The 12,119-nt window shown below is 41.1% G+C and overlaps 1 protein-coding gene across 2 annotated transcripts in view; it reads right to left on the bottom strand.

Moving 5' to 3' along the window:
* LOC143301157 (beta-3 adrenergic receptor-like) overlaps positions 1 to 11,284 on the bottom strand; it is a 36,207-nt gene extending 24,923 nt beyond the window's left edge. Inside the window, exon 1 of one of the 2 annotated variants that reach the window (XM_076615235.1) lies at positions 11,155 to 11,284. The gene's annotated coding sequence lies outside the window, so the exon portion shown is untranslated. Of the gene's footprint in view, positions 1 to 11,147 lie in introns of both variants that reach the window. The other variant, XM_076615237.1, reaches the window with a different exon arrangement.
* Between the last annotated feature and the right edge of the window lie 835 nt (positions 11,285 to 12,119).

Below are 12,119 nucleotides of genomic sequence, written 5' to 3'. Positions count from 1 at the left end.
TTTGTTGTTGGTTTTGTTTTGGTGTGTGTGTGTGTGTGTTTGCGTGTACGTGTTTGTTTGTTGTTGGTTTTGTTTTGGTGTGTGTGTGTGTGTGTGTGTGTGTGTGTGTGTGTGTGTGAAGTACTCTGTTGATGCCCACAATAATCTGGTATATTGGAAAGGAGAGGCTGGCCGGCCTTTGTAAATAATGCATCTTCTGGGTGGGGTTCCAAAAAGAGAGGGAACAGTGATCGCAGCGAGTGTCAGTGTCAGCGAACCTGCACGTGATTTTGGTGAGGAGAGCGGTGTGTGTGTGAGAGGTCAGCTGAGGACAGTGTGTGTAGTGTGTCTCCTGTAAATATGTGTCATGAAGTTGAGCGTGTGTTTGATAATGGAGATAATGTTGATTTGTCAGACGATGTGAATAATAAAAGTATAGCAAAACAGCTCTCTTTTCTTATGTGCCCTACCACTTCTAACTCCGCATACACTGTTACATACATGCACTAGGTCAACAAAACCACTGAAATGTAAAAAAAAAAAAAATGTAAACATTAAATGGGAAGATAGGGTCGGTCCATTGTTATGATACAGATGACAGATCTTTTATTCATTTATTTATTTATTTGTTTATATATTAGGTTAAGATAGAGGAGGAAGAGAGAGAGAGGATGGATGACAGAAAAGCTTCAATATCAAACAAACAACTCACACTAGGGCAACAATAAACCCAGACAGATGTAATCACTTGTCATACATGTTTAGAATGCATACATCAGCAATTCACTGTGAAAAAGTTCATTTATTAGCGTTAAAGAAATTTCTTGGGTTGACTATGAAAACACCTAATGATTTAATCTATGCTGAAAGTAATCGCTATCCGATAATTATATTTGAATTCGATTATCAGATGTATTTCTTATTGGTTAAAAATAATGCGAATGGAAAACGTAAGACTGCCAAGGAAAGCCTACAACATGTTACATGATTTGGATAATAGAGGTAGAACTAACTGGGTATCAAAGGTGAGAATAAAACTGCATGAAATGAAGGAGTAGAGGATATAAACGGATTTCTACGTACACTTTGCTCGAGACTAACTGACTGTCGTTGGCAGGAATGGTCGAGCCATATCCAAGATAGTAATCGTCTATATTTTTATAGACAGATTAACTTGAGACATACGGTACCAGTTTATTTGGCTATGGATATGGATAGACATTTAAAATGTATCATGGCAAAGTTTAGATTTGGAATTTCTGATTTGTTTACGCATTATTACCGTTACAGGCAACATAAAGGTAGCGACCTTATTTGCCCTTTATGTAAAAGTGCGACGGAGAGTGAACTCCACTTTGTACTTTGTTGTCCTGTGTTAAGTGATCTTAGAAATCAGCTGATACCTTCAAAATTTCATGGGCAGCCCTCCTTGTTCAGACTGTATTTGCTTATGCCATCCTCTAAGGAACACGTTAATAAACAGCTAGCAATTTACTTGTGTAAAGTCTTAAAGATTAGAAATACAATATGCAGTTGAGTGTGTGCTAGTTTTCCGCTTTTTTGTTATTCTGTTTGAATAAGACTAAATGCAGATAATGACTGTTTTTCTCATTTTCAGGTTACAACCGTGTTATGTTACATACCTGAATATATTACCTCTGTAATGTTTGTTTACACCACCCCTTCATGAGGGGCCATGGCCTATATTGAATAAAACATCTGCATCCGTATCCGTATCTGTCTCTCTCTCTCTCCGTGTGTCTGTTTCTCTTTCAGTTTGATTTTTGACTGTTTATTACCCCATTGTCATAAAAAACCGAATGGGCTGTTGTCAAATTATCAATAAAGAATATTCGTCGTCGTAACTCTCTGTCTCTGTCTCTGTCTGTCTGTCTGTCTGTCTGTCTGTCTCTCTCTCTCTCTCTCTCTCTCTCTCTCTCTCTCTCTCATGAACTGTATCGAGTTTTCTCTCTCTCTCCCTCTCTCTCTCTCGTGAACTGTATCGATTCTTCTGTATTCTCTCTCTCTCTCTCTCTCCCTCTCTCTCTCTCTCTCTCTCTCTCTCTCTCTCTCTCTCCACTGTAATCATTTGTTGGTATTGATATATGGGTTTTCATGTTACATGCGTAAATATTTATTATATGATTTAAATGTAATTTAGTATGCGTTTATATTGATATGATGTGTACCGATGTTACATGCGTAAATATTTATTATATGATTTATCTGTACTTTGTTTTCTGTGTACTGTCCAAACCTTGGAGATGAACGACTGAACAAAAGGCAAATTACCCCCTGTCACATGTACTTTTAAGCTAATGACAAAGTGCCAAAGTGTCGCAAATCATCTTATTAGTTTATGTTGTTTCAATTCTGTTTTGTTCTTGTTTGTTTGTTTTTTTGTTTGTTTGTTTGTTTGTTGTTTGTTGTTTTTGTTTTTTTGTTGTTTTTCCTTTTCTGTTCCATTTCATCTATTTTGCACGATTTTGTTCTGATTTGTACCTACTATGTCACCAGAGCTTTTAAGCTAAATATTTCAGTGTTCAGTGTTCTCTCTCTCTCTCTCTCTCTCTCTCTCTCTCTCTCTCTCTCTCTCTCTCTCTCTCTCTCTCATGAACTGTATTGATTTGTCTATATTCTGGAACTATTTGACTCACAAATTGACGCGATGCTAACATATTGAGCAGAAGTCTGGGAATTGTAGGATTATCGAGAAATGGAAAAAAGTTCATACATATGCAATTGAACGCTTCCTTTCAGTGCCAATGCTTTCGTCCAATAAAATGTCACATGGTGAAACTGCTCGATATCCACAATGTATAAGAACAGAGACCGAATGCATTAGGTACTGGCTTAGATCAACACATTTACCATTTACAGGAATATGCAGACAAGCTTATGAAATGATGCTCCAGAAGCCAGACACTGGGAAAGAAAGTTAGGCTTTTTTTCCTTTCTTTCTTTGGTAAAGAATGTTTTAACCACACTTGGTTTTGGGATTCATTGGATATACCAGGTTGTTGGCAATGAATGAATGTTTCTTGCAAAATTTAACTCTCTCCATACGAACGGCGAAAGAGACGACGTTAACAGCGTTTCACCCCAATTACTATCATCAAAATATTGCAAGCGGAAGGCTCTTACACTGAAGAGGTGAATGTTGACAAAGAATACCACAATTCTGACGACGGAAGCTAAAGGTTGGGTCATTCAGACACCCACTGGACATCCGAGGGGTCTGTGTAGATGAGAAGAGAGGACTGGCCGTACTGAGTGAGTTAAAGACAGGTTGATTAATCTCTAAATCTACCCACATCACTCCCTTGCTTTGTTCTCTTCACTGGCTCCCTGTCGAGAAACGAATTGAATATAAACTGCTGTGATTTAATTTAACTCACTCAGTACGGCCAGTCCTCTCTTCTCCTCTACACAGACCCCTCGGATGTCCAGTGGGTGTCTGAATGACCCAACCTTTAGCTTCCGTCGTCAGAATTGTGGCATTCTTTGTCAACATTCACCTCTTCAGTATAAGAGCCTTCCGCTTGCAATATTTTGATATATATATATATATATATATATATATATATATATAAATGCCCATTATTATTATTATTATTATTAATTCGTACAAACACGGTTAACATGCCCATATTGAAGTAAAATAAATAATAATAATAATAAATATAAAAAAAATGGTTCATCTCTTCCTTTATTTTCAAACGGAAAAATGTATTTAATTGATAGATAATAAATGGCCTAGAACAAGCCTGCCTCGATTCAGATGAAGAACTTTTGGCCTGAATGCGAACACAAAATAATGGTCCCCTGACATGTCCGCACGGTCCCCTTGTCCTATGAGTGGTGCATTAGTTGAAGATGAAATTCATTCTAAGTCCCACGTAGATATCCGAAAGAAATGTGTAATTCTTAACGAAGAAATTGAAATAAATAAATCAATCAAAATAAATAAACGAACTTTACCGGTATTCTATAAAATAGATGACGAAATGAGAATATACTCTTCAGTAAGATTTATCGCCCTTGCTAGTAGGATTGTCGGAAAAGAGCAATCAACTTATATTTATCAGATGTAACTGGTGCTACCCCAGTTGTCAGGGTCGCAGCTGATAGGAATCATATGTTTCTCCGTTCTCTACTGAGAAAGGTGGATGGTCGAGTTGTGTCAGACGATCTTCATTTGCAGTGTGATTGGCGGTTTTAACATTTATAGTTGGGGTTTGTTTTTCTGTATTTTTTATTTTTTTTATTTTCTCTTAGTAATATGTTCATCTCTCTCTCTCTCTCTCTCTCTCTCTCTCTCTCTCTCTCTCTCTCTCTCTCTCACACACACACACACACACACACACAATCTATCTGTCAATCTGTCTGTCTTTCTATGTATATATGTATGCATGTATCTGTCTGTCTGTCTGTCTGTCTGTCTGTCTGTCTATCTGTCTCTAGTTTGTCTTTCGTCTGTTTAATTGAAACTATCTATGTGTGTGTGTGTAGTAGTAGTAGTAGTAGTAGTAGTCTTCAGTTTAACGTCTTCCACTTTAAGTGATATTAGACGGAAAAAAAGAGGGGGTGGAGGGCGGGGCGTGGTGGTGGGAACGGTATTGGGCAGAGGGTGAAGAATGGTGTGTGTGTGTGTGTGTGTGTGTGTGTGTCCCCCTCGTTTATTGACTTTGACAAGGCGTTTGATTCTATGGATAAGAATTTGTTATGGTCTATTCTGTTCAAACAGGGGATCATAGGAAAGCTCTTCAAGTGTATGAAATTATGTAGTTAAAGCAAGAGATGCAGTGACAAACTCACAGGTTGTATTTGTATTTGTATTTCTTTTTATCACAACAGATTTCTCTGTGTGAAATTCGGGCTGCTCTCCCCAGGGAGAGCGCGTCGCTACACTACAGCGCCACCCAATTTTTTTTGTATTTTTTCCTGCGTGCAGTTTTATTTGTTTTTCCTGTCGAAGTGGATTTTTCTACAGAATTTTGCCAGGAACAACCCTTCCCTTGTTGCCGTGGGTTCTTTTACGTGCGCTAAGTGCATGCTGCACACGGGACCTCGGTTTATCGTCTCATCCGAATGACTAGCGTCCAGACCACCACTCAAGGTCTAGTGGAGGGGGAGAAAATATCGGCGGCTGAGCCATGAATCGAACCAGCGCGCTCAGATTCTCTCTCGCTTCCTAGGCGGACGCGTTACCTCTAGGCCATCACCCCACTCACAGGGTGATGTGTGTAGTCCTGTTCTGTTTTCTTTGTAAATAAATGAATTAGTATTGGGTGTAATGTGCCAGGGAAGGCATGGCGCTATATACACAATTGACTTCATAGAATTGCTTGTGTCATTACTTGCTGATGATATGGTATTGCTCTCAGAGACAGCCGCTGGTCCAGTCCACACACACAACTGACTAAATAACTTGAAACGTTTCAGCTCTTGAATTGCAACACAACACAACGCAATACAGCACAGTACACCACAAGATATAGCACTGCAATAACATAGAACGACACTACGCAACACAGCACAACACAGCACAACACAGCACAATACGACACAGCAAAGCACAGTAACGACACAGCAGTGCAGCACAACACAGCACAACACAAGCAAAGCACTGCAACAATATAGCACAGCACATTTCAGCATAGTACAGCACAGCACAGCACAGCACAACGCAACACAGCACAGTACACCACAAGACATAGCACTGCAATAACATTGTACGACACAGCACAACACAGCACAACACAGCACAGCACAACGCAACACAGCACAACACAATGCACCACAGTACAGAACAGTACAGCAACAACACAGCACATCACTGCAACGACACGTCAAAAGAACTGTAAGAACACAGCAACGCAACACAACACAACACAGCACAGCACAAAGCAACACAACACAGCACAGCACAAAGCAACACAACACAGCACAGCACAGCACAGCACAAAGCAACACAACACAACACAGTACAGCATAAAGCAACACACCACAACACAGCACAGCACAAAGCAACACACCACAACACAGCACAGCACAGCACAAAGCAACACAACACAACACAGCACAGCACAAAGCAACACAATGCAACACAGCACAGCACAAAGCAACACAACACAACACAGTACAGCATAAAGCAACACACCACAACACAGCACAGCACAAAGCAACACACCACAACACAGCACAGCACAAAGCAACACACCACAACACAGCACAGCACAAAGCAACACAACACAGCATAGCACAGAACAAAGCAACACAGCACAGCACAGCACAAAGCAACACAACGCAACACAGCACAGCACAGCACAAAGCAACACAACGCAACACAGCACAGCACAAAGCAACACACGCACACAGCACAGCACAAAGCAACACAACACAGCACAGCACAAAGCAACACAACACAGCACAGCACAAAGCAACACACCACAACACAGCACAGCACAAAGCAACACAACGCAACACAGCACAGCACAAAGCAACACACCACAACACAGCACAGCACAAAGCAACACAACACAGCACAGCACAAAGCAACACAACGCAACACAGCACAGCACAAAGCAACACAACGCAACACAGCACAGCACAAAGCAACACAACACAGCACAGCACAAAGCAACACAACACAGCACAGCACAAAGCAACACAACGCAACACAGTACAGCACAAAGCAACACAACACAGCACAGCACAGCACAAAGCAACACAACACAGCACAGCACAAAGCAACACAACGCAACACAGCACAGCACAAAGCAACACAACACAACACAGCACAGCAAAAAGCAACACACCACAACACAGCACAGCACAAAGCAACACAATGCAACACAGCATAGCACAAAGCAACACAACGCAACACAGCACAGCACAAAGCAACACAACACAGCACAAAACAAAGCAACACACCACAACACAGCACAGCACAAAGCAACACAGCACAACACAGCACAGCACAAAGCAACACAACACAACACAGCACAGCATAAAGCAACACACCACAACACAGCATAGCATAAAGCAACACAATGCAACACAGCATAGCACAAAGCAACACAACGCAACACAGCACAGCACAAAGCAACACAACACAGCACAGCACAAAGCAACACACCACAACACAGCACAGCACAAAGCAACACAACACAACACAGCACAGCACAAAGCAACACAACACAACACAGCACAGCACAGCACAAAGCAACACAACACAACACAACACAGCACAGCACAAAGCAACACAACACAACACAGCACAGCACAGCACAAAGCAACACAACACAACACAGCACAGCACAAGGCAACACAATGCAACACAGCATAGCACAAAGCAACACAACACAGCATAGCACAAAGCAACACAACGCAACACAGCACAGCAAAAAGCAACACAGCACAGTACAGCACAAAGCAACACAATGCAACACAGCATAGCACAAAGCAACACAACGCAACACAGCACAGCACAAAGCAACACAACACAGCACATCACAGCAAAAAGCAACACAACACAGCATAGCATAGCACAAAGCAACACACCACAACACAGCACAGCACAAGGCAACACAACACAGCATAGCACAAAGCAACACAACACAGCACAGTACAGCACAAAGCAACACAACACAGCACAGCACAGCACAAGGCAACACAATGCAACACAGCATAGCACAAAGCAACACAACACAGCATAGCACAAAGCAACACACCACAACACAGTACAGCACAAAGCAACACAACACAGCACAGCACAAAGCAACACAACACAGCACAGCACAAAGCAACACAACACAGCACAGCAAAAAGCAACACAATGCAACACAGCACAGCAAAAAGCAACACAACACAGCACAAAACAAAGCAACACAACACAGCACAGCAAAAAAGCAACACAATGCAACACAGCATAGCAAAAAGCAACACAACACAGCACAGCACAGCACAAGGCAACACAATGCAACACAGCATAGCACAAAGCAACACAACACAGCATAGCACAAAGCAACACAACACAACACAGCACAGCACAAAGCAACACAACACAACACAGCACAGCACAAAGCAACACAACACAACACAGCACAGCACAGCACAACACAACACAGCACAGCACAGCACAAGGCAACACAACACAGCACAGCACAGCACAAAGCAACACAACACAGCACAGCACAAAGCAACACACCACAACACAGCACAGCACAAGGCAACACAACACAGCACAGCACAGCACAGCACAAGGCAACACAACACAGCACAGCACAGCACAAAGCAACACAACACAGCGCAGCACAGCAACAGCACAGCACAGCACAGCAACAACTCAACACAACACCACACAACAAACCAGTGACAATACAACGACATGAGCAGGAAGAAAAAGAGAAACTGGGTTTCACATCACAAGTCCTTCCGCAGACATTGGTTACTGAGAGCAGGAACAAAGTCTTAATTAATAGCAACAGAGGAAGCCGCCTGTTTCGGTATGATACGGGGAAGCTGGCCTATATTATATTATTTCCTCGTCGTTTGAAAGTGTGTGGGAGGGAGGGAGGGGGGAGGGAGGAGGGAGGGAGTTGATGAAACAGGACAATCACACACACACACACACACACACACACACACACACACACACACACACACACACACACACACACACACACACACAAACGCTATGAAATGCTGACGGAGGGAGAAAAAAAACAAAAGAGTTTATGAGTGGCGGAGGGCTAATTAATTAAGAGAGAGCTGTGGGAGAAGAGAGAGAGAAAAAAAAAAAGAATTCGAGAGAGAGAGAGAGAGAGACCAGGATTACAGAAGAAGGACAGGAAAAAAAACAGACAAAGACAGGAAGACAGATGAAAGAAGAAGAAGAAACAAACGAACAGACAAAGACAGGGAGACAGATGAAAGAAGAAGAAACAAATGAACAAAGACAGGGAGACAGATGAAAGAAGAAACAAATGAACAGACAAAGACAGGGAGACAGATGAAAGAAGAAGAAGAAACAAATGAACAGACAAAGACAGGGAGACAGATGAAAGAAGAAGAAACAAATGAACAAAGACAGGGAGACAGATGAAAGAAGAAGAAACAAATGAACAAAGACAGGGAGACAGATGAAAGAAGAAGAAACAAATGAACAGACAAAGACAGGAAGACAGATGAAAGAAGAAACAAATGAACAAAGACAGGGAGACAGATGAAAGAAGAAGAAGAAGAAGAAACAAATGAACAGACAAAGACAGGAAGACAGATGAAAGAAGAAACAAATGAACAAAGACAGGGAGACAGATGAAAGAAGAAGAAGAAACAAATGAACAAAGACAGGGAGACAGATGAAAGAAGAAACAAATGAACAAAGACAGGAAGACAGATGAAAGAAGAAGAAACAAATGAACAAAGACAGGGAGACAGATGAAAGAAGAAGAAACAAATGAACAAAGACAGGGAGACAGATGAAAGAAGAAGAAGAAACAAATGAACAAACAAAGACAGGGAGACAGATGAAAGAAGAAACAAATGAACAGACAAAGACAGGGAGACAGATGAAAGAAGAAGAAACAAATGAACAAAGACAGGGAGACAGATGAAAGAAGAAGAAGAAACAAATGAACAAAGACAGGGAGACAGATGAAAGAAGAAACAAATGAACAAAGACAGGGAGACAGATGAAAGAAGAAGAAACAAATGAACAGACAAAGACAGGGAGACAGATGAAAGAAGAAGAAACAAATGAACAAAGACAGGGAGACAGATGAAAGAAGAAGAAACAAATGAACAAAGACAGGGAGACAGATGAAAGAAGAAGGAACAAATGAACAAAGACAGGGAGACAGATGAAAGAAGAAACAAATGAACAAAGACAGGGAGACAGATGAAAGAAGAAACAAATGAACAAAGACAGGGAAACAGATGAAAGAAGAAGAAGAAGAAACAAATGAACAGACAAAGACAGGGAGACAGATGAAAGAAGAATAAACAAACGAACAGACAAAGACAGGGACACATATGAAAGAAGAAGAAGAAGAAGAAACAAATGAACAAAGACAGGGAGACAGAGGAAAGAAGAAACAAATGAACAAAGACAGGAAGACAGATGAAAGAAGAAGAAACAAATAAACAAAGACAGGGAGACAGATGAAAGAAGAAGAAACAAATGAACAAAGACAGGGAGACAGATGAAAGAAGAAGAAACAAATGAACAAAGACATGGAGACAGATGAAAGAAGAAACAAATGAACAGACAAAGACAGGGAGACAGATGAAAGAAGAAGAAGAAACAAATGAACAGACAAAGACAGGGAGACAGATGAAAGAAGAAACAGACAGACAAAAACACACGCACAACAGACAAAGCCAGAAATTTCCAGAAACCCGAACTTTGGACGAGTTTTCTTCTCTCCTCTCACCGATCGAAATCCTGGAACATCACTCACTCAAGCTGCACTTTCGTCCTCCACTCAGAGTCCCTCGAATCCAATCGAATGTAGCTGGCTAATTGTCCCACAGTCCTAACAAAGCAATACCTCAACTTTCTATTTAAAAAATAAATTAATTAATTAAAGTTTGTTTCCATGCACACCTCTTTTTTTTCTTTTTTCTTTTTCTTTTTTTTTTTTTTTAGTTAGGAATCATAATCATATCCTGAAAGAAAAGAAGAAGAAGACAAATTAAAAAAAATAAAAAATAAAATAAAAAAACCCACAGAATTTCTCCCTCAATCCTGAAAAAATCATCATCGCAACAAAACAAGTCCCCCCTTCCATTCCCCCCCCTCTCCCCACCCCCTCTACACAACACTCCTTTCTTCTTCTTCTTCTTCTTCTTCTTCTTCTTCTTCTTCTTCTTTTTAGTAAGAAATCATAATCATATCCTGCAAAAACAACAGTTACACAGTTTGTCCATCAGCCCTGTATAAAATGATAAATAAATAAATACACACACACACACACACACACACACACACACACACACACACACACACACACACACACACACACACACACACACACACACACACACACACACACACACACACACACACACACATACATCACCGCTACCAAACAGCGTTTACCCTCCCATACACAACTTCCATACTTTTTCCATCACCATACTCTTTTAGTCCAGAATCCTACCACATACATCCAGTAGTAAACAACTCCACCATGCCTAGGCGCCCGCAAACCAGACTTGCCCGAAGCACAGCCGTTTGAGAATTGACGTACTCGGGCGTGCGGCCGCCGCAATATTTATAGATAGAACTTGCCCTGCGTGCGGCGGGGATTCGATTCGTCATTCGGGGAGCATATCATACGGGAGAGACTTCATTCAGACAGGCTCTTGTTTGGGGTTCCTAGGTCTGGTCTGGTCTGGTCTGTGGTCGATGGGCGGCGTTTCCTGTTGTATTGTAGTGTGTTGTGTTGTGTTGTGTGTTGTGTTGTGTTGTGTTGTATTGTATTGTATTAAGGAGGAAGGTGGCAGAATGATTAAGACGCTCTTCTGCCAAAAACAAACAATAATAATAATAATGGATACTTATATAGCACACTATCCAGAAATCTGCTCTAGGTGCTTTACAAAAACGCTTTGTTAACATAAAACATTACATCTATGTTACATACACACACCAAAATATGACTACACACACACACACACACACACACACACACACACACACGCGCGCGCGCGCACGCACGCACACACACACACACACACACACACACACACACTGCGTACATACATTTTAACAATACATGTGTATCTAACAGCTACCCTAACACATACGCACACATAGGCAGGCACAAACTTACATAAACGCACGCGCACACAATACACATTCATATACATGCATGTAGTTATGTACACATATATATGTATACATACATAGTCAAGCACAGCTAACGCAAAGGAAGTGGACCTGCCACAATTGAACTTACTGCTGAGGGAAAAGGTGAGTTTTGAGACGAGATTTAAAAGATGCGAGGGAATCAGAATGACGAAGGTTATTGTATTGTATTGTCTTGTCTTGTCTTGTCTTGTATTAAGGAGGAAGGTGGAATGAAATTGATTGTATTGTATTGTCTTGTCTTGTCTTGTCTTGTATTAAG

Source organism: Babylonia areolata, chromosome 27 (genome assembly GCF_041734735.1).
Source record: "Babylonia areolata isolate BAREFJ2019XMU chromosome 27, ASM4173473v1, whole genome shotgun sequence".
NCBI classification, from domain to species: Eukaryota; Metazoa; Mollusca; class Gastropoda; order Neogastropoda; family Buccinidae; genus Babylonia; species Babylonia areolata.
This window is presented reverse-complemented; position numbering and strand designations above follow the sequence as displayed.